Source organism: Podarcis vaucheri (assembly GCF_965113315.1).
Source record: "Podarcis vaucheri genome assembly, chromosome: 15".
Classification (NCBI taxonomy): domain Eukaryota; kingdom Metazoa; phylum Chordata; class Lepidosauria; order Squamata; family Lacertidae; genus Podarcis; species Podarcis vaucheri.
Window position 1 is genome coordinate 7,724,042 of NC_138753.1, and position 21,064 is coordinate 7,745,105.

Genomic DNA, 21,064 nt, shown 5'->3' on the forward strand with positions numbered 1-21,064 from the left:
AATTTACCTCTCATTTCGGAGAGCTCGGCTTTAAATGTGAACTGAATTGAATCCGCACCTCCCACACACCTGCTATGTTCCTGTGAGCGAACATATGTTCCTCTGAGGGATAGAATCATAGTCACAGAATTGCAGCGTTGAAAGGGCCCCCCGAAGACCATCTAGTCCGACCCACTGCAATGCAGGAATCTTTTGCCCAACATGGGGCTTGAACCCACGACCCTGAGATTAAGAGTCTCATGCTTTACTGACTGAGCTATCAGACTCCTCATTATTTGTGGTGATTCCTGCACTGCAGGGGGGTGGACTAGATGGCCCTGGGGGTTCCCTTCCAGCTCTACAATTCCACGTTTCTCTACATTATTTTAGGGGGTGGGGAACACCCACAGGATAGAACTTTGGATCAGATGAATGAGCAGCAGAATGAGCAGGAGGGGCCCCTGAAATGCAGCTGGGCTGACTTGGCACATTTTGAAATAAATGAAGGTAATGCCGAGGGTGAAAGAGGAGGAGAGCGCAAAATATGGTCTGAAGCTCAACATCAAAAAAATGTAGATCGTGGCCACTGGTCCCATCACCTCCTGGCAAATAGAAGGGGAAGGAATGGAGGCAGTGAGAGATTTTATTTTCTTGGGCTCCATGATCACTGCAGATGGTGACAGCAGCCATGGAATTAAAAGACCCCTGCTTCTTGGGAGAAAAGCAACAACAAACCTAGAAAGCATCTTCAAAAGCAGAGACATCACCTTGCCAACAAAGGTCCGTATAGTTGAAGCTATGGTGTTCCCATTAGTGATGTATGGAAGTGAGAGCTGGACCATAAAGAAGGCTGATCACTGAAGAATTGACGCTTTGGAATTATGGTGCTGGAGGAGACTCTTGAGAGTCCCATAGACTGCAAGAAGATCCAACCTATCCATTCTGAAGGAAATCAGCCCTGAGTGCTCACTGGAAGGACAGATCCTGAAGCTGAGGCTCCAATACTTTGGCCACCTCATGAGAAGAGAAGACTCCCTGGAAAAGACCCTGATGCTGGGAAAGATGGAGGGCACAAGGAGAAGGGGACGACAGAGGACGAGATGGTTGGATAGTGTTCTCGAAGCTACAAACATGAGTCTGACCAAACTGCGGGAAGCAGTGGAAGACAGGAGTGCCTGGCGTGCTCTGGTCCATGGAGTCACAAAGAGTCGGACACGACTAAGCGACTAAACAACAACAATGCCAGAGGAGGTTGATCTGCTTGGGTATATGGGGAGCTGGCTCACCAGCTTCAGTCTGCTCCCTGCCACCCACCTTCTCACTTGCTTCCAGCCCAGGGGTAACACTACTGCCGCCTTCCTCCTCCTCTTTACTGTGCTGCCCTCACCCAAGAAGAGGGTGGGGCAGAAACTAAAATTAGTTGGCTCTGGCTGTCATTGGTTCCGACTCTGGTTGTCACTCACCCTGGCTCCACCCACTGTTGGGCTCCCTGTCTTCCACCCCATCTAGTCCCCAGTGGGCACCATCCACCACAGGGTAATATTCATGTTAAGTCCAGAGCATCAGAATTGCCCACTTCCAGCCACTGGGTGTAACAGGAAGCACAGACTCTGGCTTCCCAGTAGCGCTTGCAAAACAGGTTGTCAATGTGGAATAGCCCCTAAAAACACACACACAAAAACCCTATAACTGTACAGTGGTACCTCGGGTTACAAACCCTTCAGGTTACAGACTCCACTAACCCGAAAGTAGTACCTCGGGTTAAGAACTTTACCTCAGGATGAGAACAGAAACTGCACAGTGGTGGCGTAGCAGCAGCGGGAGGCCCCATTAGCTAAAGTAGTACCTCAGGTTAAGAGCAGTTTCAGGTTAAGAACGGACCTCCGGAACAAATTAAGTACGTAACCAGAGGTACCACTGTATTTTATTTTTGCGGCAGGGAAGGCGAAAAATCAATTCCGAACTCGAAAGAGAAATTTAGAAGCCCTTGCTGGTTTCTATCTACCTGTGACCGAGTGACGAAGGGCTCCTCCCGATTCAATCACATCCCTGCCAATCCAGGTCAAAAAGATTGGACTTCTTGCGATGAGGAAAGTGAAAACACTTTTGGAATGTGTGGGCTAACACTTGCTATGAAGTGACGGTCCTCTAAAGTCCCCACCAACAAATCAGAATGGGTACTCTTTAAAGAGCCAGCACCGTCTGATCTCCCTAAAAGCAAATTGGGATGAATGCTCATTAAACAAGTGGTGTGGAAGTGCCTCAAGAACGAATACAGTGGTACCTCGGGGTAAGAACTTAATTTGTTCCAGAGGTCCGTTCTTAACCTGAAACTGTTCTTAACCTGAGGTACCACTTTAGCTAATGGGGCCTCCCGCTGCCGTCGCGATTTCTGTTCTCATCCTGAAGCAAAGTTCTTAACCCGAGGTACTATTTCTGGGTTAGCAGAGTCTGTAACCTGAAGCGTCTGTAACCCGAAGTACCACTGTATGTGATTTTTTTATAAAAAAAATTCCAGAAGGAAAGAAAACAAAGGTTCTATTTTACAATTTCTTTTGAATGCATCAGTGCGTCCAGCAAACTGCACTCCGACCTCTCGGTCTGTGGGTGAGAGGTGTTTTTCACAAACAGGGCCATTAAAAAAACGTCTCCATGGGATTCTGACTCCTTTGGCTGAGGACGGAGCCCCTTCCCCCTCCTCACTTTCTCCAGCCTACACACACACACACACACACACCCACACACACACACACACACACACACTCTTACACGCCGTGATGTCATATTCGCCAGCTCCTTTAACTGTGTTTCATCTCCACCTTTGCTAAATATGACCTGTATTTGATCCCCCAGCCTCTGGCTGATGGGGAAGCTGTGGTTTTGGCTTTTTTAAAAAAAAAGATAGAAAGAAAAAAAGAAAGTAAAGAAAGGAACCGGCATGAAAGAAGTCACTTATTTTTTTATTTTTTTTAATATACTTTTGGCCTCCAAGCTCAATCAACTGCACAGGAATTGCTTGGAGTTGTTTCCACTTGCACTAAGGACGTCCTACTCCTAATATTTACAGTCTGAATTGCTGCAGTAGGTTCAGGCGGGTGGGAGTAAGGGGAACAGGTAGTCCCTTTGCAAAGGGGGGAGCGATGGAAGGGGCATTGGGGCGCTCTCTTTGGGCCCATGAGACAAATGAGGGGGGTGAAGAGTTGGGGGCTCTTTCAACACCTATACTTATCCTTATTTATTTGATTTATATGCCATCTCTTCCCTGGTGTCCCGTCCCCCCCAAGCATTTCCTATCAAATGCCACCGCCACTTACACAAATAGGACACAGCGCACACACCCTCCAACGTCCTGAGAAAACCCCTTAATCCCGATTTTATTTTATTTTTTGGTAAGATTTACAAAAAGTAATGCAAAAAAATGGGAATTTTTTTTTTTTAAGAAAACGACAAGATTAGATATGGATGCACAAAGCACTTTTTAAAAAACCAAGACTCCTTGTGCTCTGCTCTGCTCCCCTTTCTTCCCGCCCAGGACGGCCCTGTCCCTGCCTGCCCCTTGGAGCCAGCGCATCATGCAGCGCTGGGCCTTGGCGCCATGGCCTCTCCTCTTCCTCCCCTGCTCTCCAGCAGCTGCTACGAGCTGCCCAAAGGAGGAGGCTGGCAGCAGCAGCCATGGATAGGCAACGGGATGCTCCCTTCGCTGCTGCCATCGCTGAAATGCAACTTCCGCTTACATCATTGCCCATTGTCAGCCTGGCAACCTCCCCCTCCGTGCCCTGTGTTGTCTCCTGCCTTGCTGATGGCTTGAAATGAGTGCAGGGTTTAAGTTGGGGTTCTAACCTGTGGTGCAGAATGGTGCCATGAAAATGTGTTCCAAATGTTATTCTGCTGTCCTATTGTTCTATGGAGCTATTCACCCGGTCACACAAAAAGGTAAACCATGGTCTGTTTAGTAACACTATGGTTTGTTCACACAGCCCAGTCTGCACTATGGTTTGTTTTCTGGCACAAAGCCATGATGTAAAGCCATAATTTGCTGTTGGCTCACAAACCGTGGCTTGTTTCTCCTATGGATTGGTATTACATTTGAACTCAATAGCCTCGCTTGACCACGGTTTGTTCCACCATTTCATTCCCGGCACTCATCAAGCCACAAAGTCAGGAGGCCAAGGCAGCAACAAATAAACCAAGGTTTAGAGAAATAGAATGTGTGGCATTCATAACAACTCAGAGTGCCCATAACAAACTATGCTGAAAACAAACTATGGCTTAGCATTGTGTGTGAATGCAGACATTGTCTTAGGAACACAAATATGCCCAGTGTGAAACTGCAGGCCTTTGTTTTGCCAAGCCAATAAAAGGCTGAAGCTGGTACCATCAAAATATACAATCCAGTCATTAGGAAAGCATTTGCCCCAACCTATGAAGTGAGATACTTACAAGGCGGAAGAACAGGAGCATTTTAGATCCTAGATAATTTTTGGAATTGTTTTATTTTGTTTCTAGCTTTTTTTGGGGGGTGTTATTTACCAAAATTACTTGAGCCTAATGCACCATCAAATCTAATGTGCACCTCATTTTTCAGAACCTTGAAACCCCCAAAAGTATTTGCTGGTTGATGTAAATGTGCCATCGAATCTAATGCACACCTTAATTTTTGCAACATAAGTTGGCCAGAAAAGGTGAGCATTAGATTCCAGTAAATACGGTGTTTTGTTTGTTTTGCTTATTGGTTGCTTCTCAATAGCCTTGATATGTTGTGTGAATCAATCTTAAGTCACGCTTTCAGACACTGCCCTGGAATCTTTTGATAAAGGGCAGTTAAGAATTGTTTCAGGACCTATACTACACTATACATCCAGACTCATCACTTTCCAGACTGTAAGGAACAGGGCCGTATTTACCTGGGGGTGCAAGGGGTGCGGGGCACCTGGGCGCCAAATTCTGGGGGGCACCAGGTGCCCACTGCTGAAGCCGCCTAAGCTCTTAACTATCTACCTGTTATGAAATAATAATAATTTTGATCAAGCTAGAAAAACAAAATACATATATACCTAGGTATTATCGAAATGTATACCTACTGTTTCACTAAAGGACTTTCGACTTTGTGCCCTCATTTACCAAAGATGCGCCGCACCAGCAGCGGCGCTTGTCATTCATAATGGTGGCGCTTGTCAGACTTAATGACGGCGCTTATCATTCACAATGGCGCCGTGCATGTGAAATTAACTCTTACATCAAAATATTATGTTACGTATTGTAATGAGCTGCTATGGGGCAGCGGCGCCTTTGACACAACTGATGTTTCTCCTAAGTAGGTGCCTAAACAATACTTTTAAGTTTAAGTGTGGTGGTGTTGTATACTTAAGTATAAGTGTATTGTAAATAAATGTGCAAATAAGGAAGTCTGTTTCTTTTTCCTCCCTTCTTTCGTAAACAAGCGATAAGGCGTGTGTGTGGTGTCTGACCTAAGCATAATAAAAGTTAATTTGGGGGCTAAACTAAATCTGGGGGCGCTGGGAGGATCTTTGCACCCCGGCGGCGCATATGTTAAAGACAGGGCTGTTAAGGAACTTTGAGCATCACGCACGACAAAAATGCCCCAGGTAGTCTTCTCAGCTGCTACTTCCCAATGCTTTGGGCCAGTTCTCCTCCTTGGGCACATACCGTATTTTTCGCTCTATAAGATGCACCCGACCATAAGATGCACCTAGTTTTAGAGGAGGAGAACAAGAAAAAATATATTCTCTCCCTCTCTGTGGCAGCGCCCCTTCAGCGAAGCGGCAGGAGAAGTGGAGCCCCTTCCATTTCTCCTCCCGCTTCGCTGAAGCGGTGCTGCGCAGAGAGGGAAAGCTGTGCAGCGCCTCTCCAGCGAAGCGAAGCCAGGAGAGCAGGAGGGATTGGTGTGCACCGACCCCTCTTGCTCTCCTGGCTTCAGTGAAAGCAACGCAAAGCCTCCAGAGTGCAGCGGGAGCTCCTGCTGCACTCCAGAGGCTTCGCATTGCTTTCGCTGAAGCCATGGAGCCTGCATTCGCTCCATAAGACGCCCTTACTTTTTAGGAGGGGAAACTGCGTCTAATAGAGCAAAAAATACGGTATTCGCAGGAGTGATGTCCGTCATACCAAGGCCTGTGGGAAGCACTGGTTCCACCTATTCCTCAGGAGACGCGGCGTAAGATCTTCCAAATGTGCCTTTCAAGTTGCAGGTGTTAGGACTAATCTGCAAGGGATCAAAGATCCTCCGCGCGTCCTTAAACCTCCCACGGACTGCACATTTCTTTGGCAGAGGACAGACAACAGCATGTGTCTCTATAACTGTGTGGCTAGGACGGGGTGGGGAAAACAAGGCAGTGGCCAGGCTGCTTCCAGGAACAGGCTACCTACTGCTCAGAGAGGCTGAGCCAGCTGAGAATTCACTACCAGCCAGGTTCAAGGTTCTTGCGTTACTTCACAAAGCACGGAAAAAGCAAGGCCGGAAGTACCTTGAGGGTCGCCTGACTCCATCTCAGTCACCAAGGTCATCTGAGGGGACACTTTTGATGATCCCACACATCTCCAAAGTTCAGCTGGCCTTGTCCTGGGGAACTCTTTGCCCTTTTTTGGCTGCCTTCAGCACCTGGGATTTAGAGGGAGAACAGAATTGTAGGGTTGGAAGGGACCCCGAGGGTCATCTAGTCCAATCCCCTGCAGTCCAGGAATCTTTTGCCCAATGCGGGGCTTGAACTCATCACCCTCAGATTAAGAGTCTCGTGCTCTGCCAACTGAGCTATCTTCCCATCTGGAGGGATGAGCGAATAGGTCAGTGTTGGTTTCTCTTATTTTCCCAGTCGTAAGCTTGGCTCTCCACATTTCCACATCAGTTTGAGTTTAAGAATAAAAGTCATCCTGAAAATTAATCAGTGTTGGAGTGGTTTTTTTTCTCCCAGCATACATGTTTCTCTATGCAATTTTGCCCTTAATTTTGGCATGTGATTTTAAAAACAAATCACAAAAACACTTTCCCCTTAGTAGATGCATTTTTGTGCACATTACTTGCCTAGAAAACTGAATTGCGAAATTTGCAATGGTGCAGACTTCCAAGGATAGTTGTGTTTCAGAAAGGACGAATTTGGTAAATTCACCTTGAAATATGAACTGAAGGAAATTTTCCCCCATCCCTACTCACAAGGTAGACTTCTCCTGAGCATGAGGGTTCCATTTAGACTGCTTAACCATTTCTAGGCCACCTCACAAATTGGCCTAGTCCTAAACTAGTGGCCAATGAATTTCTTTGGCTAATTTTGTGCTTTGTGGAAATAAGTGCTTTTCAACGCACTCAGCTTTGCTTTGTGACCTATTGCAACTTCTATAAATACAAAGGAGGGAGGCACAGCTAGGGGAGAAAATGACTTCTTGTTGCTCCAATAATTGATGTCTTTTGAGCACTTTGCAAACAAATCCTGGATTTTCTTTGTCCAGGAGGTAAATAACAGCCACTTTGAAGTTATCCTCCTCACTTTTGGAAAGCAAAGAAAGAGAGAAACACATTCAGTATCAGCCATCAGCCTCCCTGAACTTTTTTTTTTTAATTAAAAAGATGTCAACAGGCATGAACAAGAAGTCTATATGTGCATTTCTTGAGTGAAATTGCTGCAACAATTAATATTCATTTTGGGGTGCAGATTAGTAACTGATGGAGGCCGTAAGGGTGCAGAGGAGAAATGTTATCTATAGCCACCCTTCACCTTCTTTTAAATAAATATCGCAACATACATAAATATCAATGGCCGCATCAGGTTACTCTGCAGCATGTCGTTGCTGCAACCATAGCACATTCAAAGTGGATATGTGCTGGTCCATCCACACTTCATTCTGCGTTATCAGTTGTTTTGCGAGGATTTCCCAATGTGGCCACATTATGGTCATTTGGAGGGGAACTCTGGCACTACAGGGCAGCAAAAGCAGGACAACACACATACCGTATTTTTTGCTCTATAAGACTCACTTTTTCCCTCCTAAAAAGTAAGGGGAAATGTGTGTGCGTCTTATGGACCGAATGCAGGCTGCGCAGCTATCCCAGAAGCCAGAACAGCAAGAGGGATCGCTGCTTTCACTGCGCAGCGATCCCTCTTGCTGTTCTGGCTTCTGAGATTCAGAATATTTCTCTTCTTGTTTTCCTCCTCCAAAAACTAGGTGCACCTTGTGGTCTGGTGCGTCTTATAGAGCGAAAAATACTGTACATTTGTGGGATGAAAAGGATTCCAGCAAGAATTTATGGGACGTACACTGGCTGAAACAAAATGGTGTGACCACCCTGAAACCTTTGCAGGAGCAAATAGCGCTGTAAATGGTATCAAGTGTAACCACCCCAACATCATGAGCACAAAAAGTAACGCTCTCAAACTGACTTTTCATACCACTGAGGATTGTCCCACTTTAGCACAAGGGGTAGCATGGCCTCAAGGGTCAGAAAGAAAGGGGAATGCGTCCTCAATAAAATCACCCTCCCAAACCCCACCCCCCAGAGCAACAGATACTTGCACAAGACACACGTACTTTGAACAGGGGTCCTTCTGCTCCATTGAACACTCATCCAATGGCGTTTGGGTTAATATTTAAGAAAGGAACCAAGGAAAAGGTAAAACACTTGAAAAGGACGATTCTGCTTTCCTTGAGGAACAAACTCTAAATTTTGTTTTATTTTAATTGGGGTGGGGGAGGTTGCATCCCATGTTAATCCTACCCAGAACACACCTATTTAACTTAATGAACTTGACTAAAATGAGTCCCGTTAATTTCAATGGGTCTACTCTGTCCGTATGTGTGTTTGCGAGCGTAATGACACATCAGATCTCGGATGGGGACAATTTAGAGCAGGGAAATGGCAGGTGGGGAAGGGGTTAAGCAGCCTCCCCTGCCATCACTCTCCCACTCAAAGCAGAACCCCCTGGAGCTGTTTTTTCATTTAAAAGCGGTGTGCTGTGTGTGCGCGTGAAACCCCACTTATTAGGGTTTCATGACACACCTTGCATCTATGCGGATATTGTGTGTGCTTTTCCGCAACACATCACGAAAAGGCTGCTCCCTGTTTCAACTTCTGAGATAACCTGCACAGTCATGAACCTGGTCTGCGATGCCAGCCTTCATTTCAAAACACAGGAAGTGAGTAATGGCATCGCCGTGGGCAGCAGAAACAAGATGCGGTGACCTTCAGACCCCTAAAAGGGACCCATTTCGACAGGCTGAATAAATTGAGCTTGGCAGCAGCAGGTGTTACTGGAAGATTCTGCTGGGACGCAGTGGGGCGGGGGAGGAAAACATCACATTTGGACTGGACACCCTGTAAGGGGTAGTTCCGAATGAACAACACCTGGAACAGTGAGCTGGCAAAGGCGAGTTTCAGGTATGAAACACAAGAAGTGCAGAAACCCTGAGAAGCAGCCTTCAACCCCCACACCCCAGTCTGAAGCTCTTCAGACTTGCATGCAGAAGGTTCCATGTTCCATACTAGGGCATCTCCAAGGAGGGCTTTTAGAATCACAAAATTGTAGGGTTGGGAGGGACCCCCAAGGGTCATCTAGTCCAGCCCCTTGCAATGCAGGGACCACAGCTAAAGAATCCCTGGCAGATGGCCACCCAACCTCCGCTTGAAAACCTCCAGTGGAGTCCACTACCTACTGACAGAGTCCACTCAGAGGCAGATTTAGGGGAGCATGACTGGTTCGGTCACACTGGGTGTGGAGCCTCGGGGACACGGGTGGTTCAAATCCCTGCGACAGGGTGAGCTCCCGTTGCTCTGTCCCAGGTCCTGCCAACCTAGCAGTTCGAAAGCACACCAGTGCAAGTAGAGAAATAGATACCACTCTGGCAGGAAGGTAAACAGCATTTCCGTGCACCCTGGTTTCCATCACGGTGTTCCGTTGCGCCAGAAGCGGTTTAGTCATGCTGGCCACATGACCCGGAAAGCTGTCTGTGGACAAATGCCAGTTCCCTCGGCCTGAAAGCGAGATAAGCGCCGCAACCTCATAGTTGCCTTTGATTGGACTTAACCATCCAGGGATCCTTTACCTTTGGAGCCTTGGGGACTCTGCCAGGGACACTGCAACTATGATTTCGAATGGAGTGCAAGAGGTGAGGAGGCGTTGACTTTTGGCGTCACACAGGGTGCTGCTGAAATTGGAGACCCCAAGAACAGCCACTGGTCCATTCCACTGTCTGACAGCTCTTACCAAAGTTCTTCCCAATGTTAAATTGGAATCTCCTTTTTTTGTCATTTGAATTCAATGTTCCAGGTCCCACCTTTTAGAGCACACAAAAGATATTTGAAGGTGGCTATCCTATCACCTCTCAGTCTTCTCTTCTCCAGGCTAAACGTACCCAACTCCTTCAACCATTCCTCATAAAGTTGGGAATGTTGTGGTGATGGTTTAAACGTCTATACTGCCCTTCACCCAAGGATCACAGGCTGCTTTGCTGTTGGCACCCGTCTGTCTGGAGAGGCAATGGAGTGTGCCTCCAGGGGTGAAGTCAAACCGCTGCATTGGCTGCTGGCATTGAAGTGATCTCCCCAGGGCAGTGTGTATGTAGGTTCTGGGCTGTCCAGACAACAAGACCCCTCACTCGGCCTTGCTGATGTGGTCCAAAGGAAAGCAGAGCAGCACGTTTACAATATAAAACAGGGGTAGGGAACCTAAGGTCCAATCGCCTTCTCAATCTGGCCCGCAGACGGTCCGGGAATCAGCGTGTTTTTACATGAGTAGAATGTGTCCTTTTATTTAAAATGCATCTCTGGGTTATTTGTGGGGGATAGGAATTCGTTCACCCCCCCCCCGCAAAATATAGTCCAGCCCACCACATGGTCTGAGGGACGGTGGATTGGCCCACGGCTGGAAAAGGTTGCTGATCCCTGATATAAAAGAACAAAAATACACACATGTAACAAACAAAAACAGTACCCCCCCCAACACACTCATGGAATGTTTAATTAGCCAAAGGCCTGGAAGAAAGGGTATGTTTTTGCCTGGCACTTAAGGATATGCAACGAAGACCAGAGTTCCCCTTCCGGAAGGCAGAGCTGAAATGTCAGCTCCTGACCTTGTAAAAAAACATCAACAGAAATATTAATGTGTCTCTTCATGCAAATAGGATCCTAAAGCCTTAGCGCTATTTCAAAATCATGCCTGGGTTTTTAGCAGGTAAACCTTGACTGCATTATATTTTACACGCTCCTTTCTATGGGCATCAACAGAACTAGGGCCTCTTTCTTTCATTTCGGGTAAAAAAAAGAGAGAGTTAAAATAAAGGACATATAAAGAAGGAACAAAAGGGAGCAAGAAAAGGAGAAGGGGGAGGAGAGAAAGAGAGAGAAAAATAGATTATTAGTGGACCCTGAGTCTGGAAAGGTTAAAAGCTGCTTTCCTAGGACTTCCCATAGGTACCTGGTTGGTTACTGTGAAAACAGAATGCCACATAGATGGTCCTTTGGCCTGAATGAGTAGGGCTTACGTTCTTAGCAGCTGGATTCCGAAATTGCCAGTGGCTGCACAGCAGAATAAGCAGGTACAGTGGTACCTTGGGTTAAGAACTTAATTCGTTCTGGAGGTCCGTTCTTAACCTGAAACTGTTCTTAACCTGAAGCACCACTTTAGCTAATGGGGCCTCCTGCTGCTGCCGTACCACCGCCGCACGATTTCTGTTCTCATCCTGAAGCAAAGTTCTTCACCCGAGGTACTATTTCTGGGTTAGCGGAGTCTGTAACCTGAAGCGTCTGTAACCTGAAGCGTATGTAACCCAAGGTACCACTGTACACACCCAGAAAGATCACTGGTCACAGTCATCCCCACTACAGTGGAGTGTATTATACTGCTCTTTAAAGATTTGCATCTTTGATATATAAATTAGCATATGCACATTTATGTAAATCTCTGTCATCTTGACAATAGGTAAATGGCTACCTGATGCAATCCTGAGGAAGATGCCCTATTGATTACAGCCGCACTTTCTTTTGAGTAAACATGTGCAATACTGCACTGCAAGATGAGACTTTTCTTGCCAATGGGCCCAGGTACAAATTTTATTTTGGGGTGTGTGTGACCCAATGGAACGAGTGTTATTTGTTTATTCCCTTTTAAAACAGTTTTCAAAAATGGCTTACAGAAAAACAAAGTATAATAACAACAATAATAAAAAGTGACACTTAAAATATATAAAGTATAAAACACAGCAGTTTTTTTTAAAGCAGCAAATTTAGAAATTCACAATTAAAAGACAGCAGACGTCAATTATAAAAACCCTTTTTCTTTTCTTTTCTTTTTTAAATCAACATTTAAATCAACCACTTTATTGAGATGATTTGTTTGAAGGGAAGTTAGATGTTGCACCATGAAAATGTTATCCCACATTATCCAATGCATTTCCTCATCACTTCCCTTGTTGCAAAAAATCCAGTTCCAAATCAACTTTGATTGTGCAACCTTAATTTGCCAGTACGTAGTTGGAATCCTGCCTGAAAATAGCAACAGCCTGGAAGTGTCCTAAAAACAGAAAGGGAGGGTTCTTGCTGGACCTCCCTATGAGAGATCCTATAGTCCCACCACCAAATAGGCCCTGTTCCTGATATCCATCCATCAAATATTTGCTAAAGCCAAGCCAGAAAGCACAATCACTGGTGCTGTTTGTGAACTTATTTATTAATTTATTTATTTAACAAAGGGGACTAACCCACACTCCTGCATTTTTGGTCTTGATCCTGTTTGCTCACCAATCCATTCCTGGACTCTTGCAGATAATCAATCAATCAATTAAATTTTCTATGCCACCCTTCATCTGAAGACCACAGGGTGGTTTACAATATGAAAACACAAAATACATGCCATAATAACAAACAAAAACAATACCCCCACCACAAAGTTTAAAAGGCCATAGATTGTTTAATTAGCCAAAGGCCTGGGTGAAGAGAAATGTTTCCGCCTGGCGCATAAAGATATGCAACGAAGGCGCCAGGCCTGCTTCCCTGGCAAGAGCATCTCACAAGTGGGAGCTACTGCAGAAAAGGCCTCTTCTTAGATTGCCACCTTCCGGACCTGTCTTGGAGGAGGCAAACAAAGAAGGGCTTCAGAGGAGGAATGCAGGGTCTGGGCAGGTTCATATGGGGAGAAGTGGTCCCTGAGACTTTATAGGTCAAAACCAGCACTTTGAACTAGACTTCTATAAATAAATATGCCCGTAAACCGATCCTATGAAGATGATTCCAAGTGGGGCTATGTGAAAGGAATCATCTTCTATTACTGCTTATACAGTGGTACCTCGGGTTACATACGCTTCAGGTTACAGACTCCGCTAACCCAGAAATAGTGCTTCAGGTTAAGAACTTTGCTTCAGGATGAGAACAGAAATCGTGCTCCGGTGGCGCTGCGGCAGCGGGAGGCCCCATTAGCTAAAGTGGTGCTTCAGGTTAAGAACAGTTCCAGGTTAAGTATGGACCTCCGGAACGAATTAAGTACTTAACCCGAGGTACCACTGTACACTTAAAGCACATTACCACCAAAAACCAAAAACAGGTTTTGCTCTGTTAGGGGAGAACTACAGTTCCCAGGAATCTTTGGGTAGAAAAATGTGCTTCAAATGTACCTTGTGCGTGCAGCCTCTCACTGCTGTTGACCGGTTTCGGAGGCGAGAGTCACGTTTAGCACCCTGAGATAGTTAAAAACACCTATACACTCATCTCCTTCCAACCTCCTTTCCCACAAGACACGAAGCCGTGGCCCTTGATCCAGCTAGTGACCCTTCGTAAAGGCAAAATTGGTTGTTTGGGGTCCTAATTTGATTGTCTTCTCCTTTCCCAAGAGGGCCTCGGGTAGCTGGGTGGGGGAGGCACGGCCAAAAACTGCCCACTTTCTTGAGCGCGTTTCCTACTGGATGCATCAACCCTCTTCTCAGCAGACCAAACTTGATCTGGGGGAGAGCGTTAGCGGAGGCAGTCTCCCAGAACCCAACGGTTAGGCCCAGGTGTGGAATAATCTCCAGCCGTCAACCAGAGAAGCAAGGGGCCAGGGGACGACCTCAGCTTCTAGGCTGAAAAGCCTAAAGCTTGGAAACTTGGTGGGGGTCTTCAAGAAGACTGGCTTTTCAAAACGAAGGTTTGGTTATTATTATTTTAACGAAACAGACTCACACACAAGTAGAATGAAGGAGATGGAAACGGGGAGAGCAATAAATATATATATATTTTTCAAAAAAAGGGGGGGGAATCAAAGAAAATTGGCCAAGCCAATGGCCCGTGACCGAGTCGGCCTCAGCGACTGTAGTGTGTGACTTTGATTCTCCTATCATAACCCTCCTGAATTAAAAATGCGGGCAATTACTTGCATGGCTTCCCTCCGATGAGGGCCAGGCCTGGGCCTCATTAATGCAAGCGCACAGAGGAAAGTCGTTAGCGCTTGTGAAATGGAATGTTTCTCTGAGAACAGTTCCGCTTGAGGGGGGAATTTAAAAAAAAGAAAAGAGAAGAGAAAGAGAAAAAGTCCAGAGAAGAAATTGGGAGGGTAGGGGAGAGAAAAGAAAAAAAGTTAAATTTCACACCGTTCTGAGCAGAGCGAGAGTGATGGAGTCACACAGGTGGCCTGGATGACACCTTCGCTGGGGAAAGCCAAAACGACAGCCACCCAAAAGTTAAAACAGAGGTTCTCATCTGCCCACACTTCGCCCTGCAAAAGGTGAAATTTGACCCACCCACGCACACAGAGGAAAATATAGGCATCTCTCTTTCCTTAAACAGGTGGAGCTGGCTGTTAACTGGATTTCACTGGAGCGCAATAGAAAGGTGGCCAGGGGACTGCCATAGGGCAGCTGCCTCACGTCTCCAAGCTGGAAGGCTGATGGTGTTCCCAGTGGGGAGTTTTGCCACCTGTCCTTATGTCGGACCTGCAGGCAATGGTGGGCTGAAATTCACTGCCCACTGCCCGCTTTTGGGTTTTGGCAGAGAGGTGCAGGGCGATTAACCCTTCCTCATTTGTAAAGATAAAGAGAAAATAGTCTTTCTTGTTTGTTTCCGAATTTCACAAAATACGCTGAGCTGGGGAAGGGAACTTGGATAGGTGATATAGTTTGGGGCTGATGGGAATATAAAGGTAAAGGGACCCCTGACCGTTTGGTCCAGTCGCAGACGACTCTGGGGTTGCGGCACTCATCTTGCTTTATTGGCTGAGGGAGCCGGCGTACAGCTTCCGGGTCATGTTGCCAGCATGACTAAGCCGCTTCTGGTGAACCAGAGCAGCGCACGGAAACACTGTTTACCTTCCCGCCGGAGTGGTACCTATTTATCTACTTGCACTTGACGTGCTTTCGAACTGCTAGGTGGGCAGGAGTTGGGACCGAGCAACAGCTCACCCTGTCACAGGGATTCAAACCAGTGACCTTCTGATTGGCAAGCCCTAGGCTCAGAGGTTTAGACCACAGTGCCACCCGCGTCCTGATGGGCATAGATATTCCTTATTATTATTATTTAGTGCATGTGTGTCCCATCTTTCCTCCAAGTTCTCCCCCTCTTCCCCATTTTATCCTCACAACAACCCTGTGCAGTGGGCTAGTGTGAGAGTGAGTGACTAGCCCAAGGTCACTCTGGGAGCTTCATGGCCCAGTGGGGATTCAAACCTGGGTCTCCCATGCCCTAGTCTGACACTCTAACCACTACACCACACTGGCACAGCAGCAGCTGGGCCATATTGCACCACGGGGTGGCTGGGCAAAGTTGGAATATAGAGAGCCAGTACGGGGGTCAAGAGTCTAGAAGATTCTGGATTTTGCAGAAGGGGTTCCTCAGAATTTTGTCCCTACAAACATTGGGCTGTTTGAGGTCAAAGGGGGTGCCATAATTACACCCTTACCTCTAAGATTATAAGAGCAGCTATCCTGGATCAGGCCAGCACCCTGTTCTCATTGTGGCCACCCAGATAACTATGGAAGCCCAGAAGCAGAACCTGAAAACTCTTCCATTTTCTGATTTCCAATGACTGGCATTCAGAGTAACGTTGCCTCTGACAATGGAGGCAGAATACAGCCATTGTGACTAGTAGCCACCGATAATCTTAATTTGTCTCATCCTCTTCTGAAGCCATCCCAGTTGGTGCCCATCATCACTACATCCCGTGGGAGGGAATGCCATCGTTCCCGAGACTTTCTTTCGCCTGTCCTGAGTCTTCCAGCATTCAGTTTCATTGGATGTCCCCTGGGTCTAGCATTATGAGAGAGGAAGGAGAAGCTTCTACAAGCTCCGGAGCTCCTATGTTAGTATATGTGATCAATCACATTTGTTTGATCAACACACAGCTTTCCTCCAAAGTGCTCAGGGTAATTCACACTCTCAAAGCCGCATGGCACCTTCAAGACTAACACATTTACTGTGACACAAGCTGAAGACTCCATTGGTTTCCGCAGCATTTTATGTGACAACGGAGAATTAGAGGGACGCGGGTGGCACTGTGGGTTAAGCCACAGAGCCTAGGACTTGCCGATCAGAAGGTCGGCGGTTCAAATCCCTGCGACAGGGTGAGCTCCCATTGCTCGGTCCCTGCTCCTGCCCACCTAGCAGTTCGAAAGCACGTCAAAGTGCAAGTAGATAAATAGGTACCTCTCTGGCGGGAAGGTAAATGGCGTTTCTGTGCGCTACTCTGTTTCACCAGAAGTGGCTTAGTCATGCTGGCCACATGACCCAGAAGCTGTACGCTGGCTCCCTTGGCCGATAAAGCGAGATGAGCGCTGCAACCCCAGAGTCGGTCACGACTGGACCTAATGGTCAGGGGTCCCTTTACCTTTACTTTAACGGAGAATTGGATGGTGCTGAACTATCACCATCCCTGAATATGGGCCACTCCAGCAGGGTCTAAGGAGAGCCAGAGGAAAACAATATCTGGCAGACCACAGGTTCCTCCCCCACCCCTGTCCCTGATGAGCTGCAAGAGCTGCACCTTTAACAATTGTGTAGTAGCCAAAGGAGTTTCAGCAGGTTTGTTCCTTTGTTTTATTTAACAAAATTTATAGGGTTGGGTTTGTTTGTTTTTTGTTCTTAATTGTTTTTAATGGGAAGTCACTCTGGGTTGCTGTGTGAGGACAGCAACAAACAAAATATTTAACAAATGCACTGTGTAATTTCACCCAACTTTCTCCTGTTATGCTAGAGTAATGGCAGCCGATGCTAATTTTAATTTTAATGACCTACAGATAATAGCCATCTCTTTAGAACCTCACCGCCTTTGCCTTCTTCCCCACCTGCCCTGCCCTGCTTACACGCACCTTTTCTAGAAGCAGAGCCAGCTAGCAACTCCCAGGCTGAAGCTGGCTGCTGTTATTATTATAATTCTTGGGAGTTCAATATATATATATATCTTTGAACCGCCGCGGGGAGGACAAGGGGAGTCAGAGTCATCCCAGAAACACATTCACTTGCAACCTCCTCCTCCATGTTGGCAAGTCAGGATCTTCTGACATCCCATAAATCAAGCCAGCTCAGAAATCGGCTAGGAGGGAAAACACCACCAAAGGAGTTGCAAATGTGGGAGGAGGGAGGGAGGAACCAGAGGATCTATGGGAATGGTGTGCTGCTTGGAGGGGTAGCATAGCGGCTGCACTGAGTGTCTGTCGGGTTCCTTGTTACCAACGGAGGCAGGTCCATCAGGGCAAACTGGGCACTGCCCCACCAACCCCAGTCTACCTTCAGCCAGACAATCACCTGCCTGCTTCCTCTGCTGACCTCGTAGAACTCAGCAGGGAACAGGATGCAGGCAAAATTAGATTTAGGCTTGCCTGTCAGTTGGTTTTGGCTTCATCTACTGTTGGGCTCCCTTGCCTTCCACCCCACAAACCCCAGTGGGCACCAGCCATCTCTGCTTTTTACCACTACAAGCAAAACGTTAAAATGCCATGTTTGCATTTGATCAGCCACCTAAGAAGCACCACGGGGGACCAGACCGTGCCTCTCCTGTAATCCAGTTGCCTCTTTGGTCGCCTCCAGACTGCCAGCAGTTTGTGGGAAGAACTGGACAGCACACCATAAATGTGCATTTCTGCAGCACTCTGTTGCAACAAAGTAACTGGGAGGAAACCCTACAGGCTTTTTGCAGTTAGGAAAGTGATGGGGAAATATTCTGAAAAGCATGGGATAGACAAATGGGAAGACATATTCAATACCCCACAAGCAAATCAGGATGAACACTCAGTAAAGACTGAACACGGTCTAACCTCCACAAAAGCTTTGTGCAAGCAAATTAGGGTGGATATTCGTTGTCCCACAGCCTCCCTGCAAACAAATCAAAACGGATGCTCATTAAAGATCAGACATGACCTAACATCTCTGTATGCTTTGTGCAAGGAAATCAGGCTGAATAGCCAAAAAACAAGTGTCTGGAGGAGCTCTAAGAGTCTCTAAGGCCATCACAAAGATGGCATTCTGGAACTGTAGAGTTGGAAGGGACCCTGAGGGTCATCTAGTCCAACCCCTGGAAGTACAGCAATCTTATCTGAAGCATCAATGACAGATGGCTATCCAACTTCCAATGAAGGAGAGTCCACCACCTTCTGAGGGAGACCGTTTTAACTGTCGAATATCTCTTACTGACAGAAAGTTATCCCTAATGTTAAACTGGAATCCCCTTTATTGTCATTTGAATGCACAGCTTCAGGTCCTACCCTCTGAAGCAGGAGAAAACAAGTTTGCTCCATCTTTCACATATAATGCATTGCACAGCTGGATTACTGCAATGCATTAAGCAGGGGTTTCCTTTTAAAGAGTATTTGAAACTTCAGCCGTTTCAGAACTTGGCAGCCGAGTTGGTTTTTAACTGTGACCTACTACAATGTACATTATTTTGCCGATGCTTTAAAGATTTGCAGGAGCTTTTGGGTCATTTCTGGGCACAATTCAAAGTGCTGGCTTTGACCTCCGAAGTAGGGCTGAGCTGAAATGTGTGTGTGTGTGTGTGTGTGTGTGTGTGTGTGTGTGTGTGTAGGGGAAATACAAAGAAACCATGTAGTACCAGCGATGAACAAATATGTTAATTTCATTTTCTGCTGGTTTCTCGTTTTTCCCCAATCTTAAGACCAGTTCCCGACATCTCCATATCAGTTTGCAATTCTTCTTTCTTTTTTTCCTAAGTCCTCCTGAAAATCTAGCATTTTTAGTACCATTTTCTCTATTGACAACTACCCTTAAACAAGATTTCCAAAATAGAAATTGGGACACAGCGCCACCTAGTGCTTGTATGGAGTCAGCACAGGATATATTTCCTCATCTCGGTCGAGCGCAGGGATGGGGGAATCAGCGGCTCTTCAGATATTGCTGTACTCCGACTCCCATCATCCTCAGCCCCAGCATGGCCATTGGTCAGCAATGATGGGAGCCGAAGTTGGGGTTTCTCACCATTTATGAACAAGTGGGACCTGTTGCCACATAATATTGCCAGCTGCAGTACTGCTGTTCAGGATGCCAGCCAGCCAAGCCCACAGACCTTTTCCCAGGCTACTCCATTCCATCCCCCACCAGCATTTTTTCAATCCCTCCCCCCAAAAAACCACAAGGGGCTTCTCGATAGATACTGATGGGCGTACATGCCTTCAGGCAAACAGAGAACTAGGGCCATGCATCAGTGTCATGAGTGCCAACTGGACATTTCAGACAACACAAAACTTTGCACACAATGACCTGGGGATCTTGGTGGTCCAAGGTGCACAAAGTGGATCATTCTGTCCGATCCTGCCTTGGGACCTGCTGGTCAAGGGCAGGTAGTGAATAATAAATACAACTGTTGAAATGTTGGTCTATTTCTGCTAGGTCCAGTATACCTGAAGGAGCGTCTCCACCTCCATTGTTCAGCCCGGACACTGAGGTCCAGCGCCAAGGGCCTTCTGGCGGTTCCCTCACTGCAAGAAGCCAAGTTACAGGCAACCAGGCAGAGGGCCTTCTCGGTAGTGGCACCCGCCCTGTGGAACACCCTCTCACCAGATGTCAAAAAGAAGAACGACTACCAGGCTTTTAGAAGACATCTGAAGGCATCCCTGTTTAGGGAAGCTTTTAATGTTTAATAGGTTATTGTATTTTAGTGTTCTGTTGGAAGCCGCCCAGAGTGGCTGGGGAAGCCCAGCCAGATGGGTGGGGTATAAATAAATAAATTATTATTATTATTATTATTATTATTATTATTATTATTATTAGTGGGCAAATGTGCAGACAGCAATGAGCCTGCTCCAACCACTGCCTGCCTCCTCTGGGCCTTGGAAGTTGCTGTCCGCACAGTTGCCCACTTACCAGAAACAGACCAACATTTCAGCAGTTGTATTTACCGGTATTATTCTTATTCACTACCTGCCCTTGACCAGCAGGTCCCAAGGCAGGTTGCAACAATTTAGCATTCTGAATCAAAAGCAGTCACAGATATGGGTGGGTCCTGCAAACACATCTCAGGTGGCAAAGGTCAAGGAAAAGAGCATGCATAGAATCAAAGAGTTGGAAGGGACCCTGAGGATCATCTAGTCCAACCCCCTGAAATGCAGGAATATGCAGCTATTCCATACGGGGATCAAACCTGCAACCTTGGGGTTATTAGCACCATGCTCTAACCAACTGAGCTATCCAGGATCACAAAGACATCTGCTTCCCGCTTAGCTTTCTTCATTTTAGCTGTGTAATCTAGTTTGGGCACCGGGAAGTCATTTTTGCCCTTGCCATAAACACTTAGCTCATCCGGGGAAATTTTTCTCCTGGCCCTGCAGCCTACAGAATATTGCAGGGCGGTGTCTCGGAAATGGGAAATTTTCTGCCGCTGCCCCAGTACTGTAGAATGCCCTTCCCTCGGCCTTGTATGAAGAAGGAACCACCAGTTGCTTCAGATGCATTGCAAAACCTTTTTGCCCAGATATTCCCTGCTCCATTAGGGTGGAGCCTGATGCCCTGAAATTTTAATTTTCTTTGCTTTTATATGTTTATATACTGCTGAGCTATTGGTCTGATGTTGTGCTATTTGCTTTAATGATACTGTCGCTGTTGTTGTTTTTATAATGTCCAGTGCTTAGAGATTTTTAAAAAGAAAAATATGAATGAGTTTACAACTGCTTTAAT

The 21,064-nt window shown here is 46.6% G+C and overlaps 1 long non-coding RNA gene across 2 annotated transcripts in view; it reads right to left on the bottom strand.

Annotated features, from left to right (window-relative positions):
• LOC309519734 overlaps positions 1-21,064 on the bottom strand; it is a 37,185-nt gene that overhangs the window by 5,963 nt on the left and 10,158 nt on the right. For both annotated transcript variants that reach the window (XR_014213990.1, XR_014213991.1), the window contains exon 2: positions 6,462-6,595. This is a non-coding gene — a long non-coding RNA (uncharacterized lncRNA). The remainder of the gene's footprint in view (positions 1-6,461; positions 6,596-21,064) is intronic.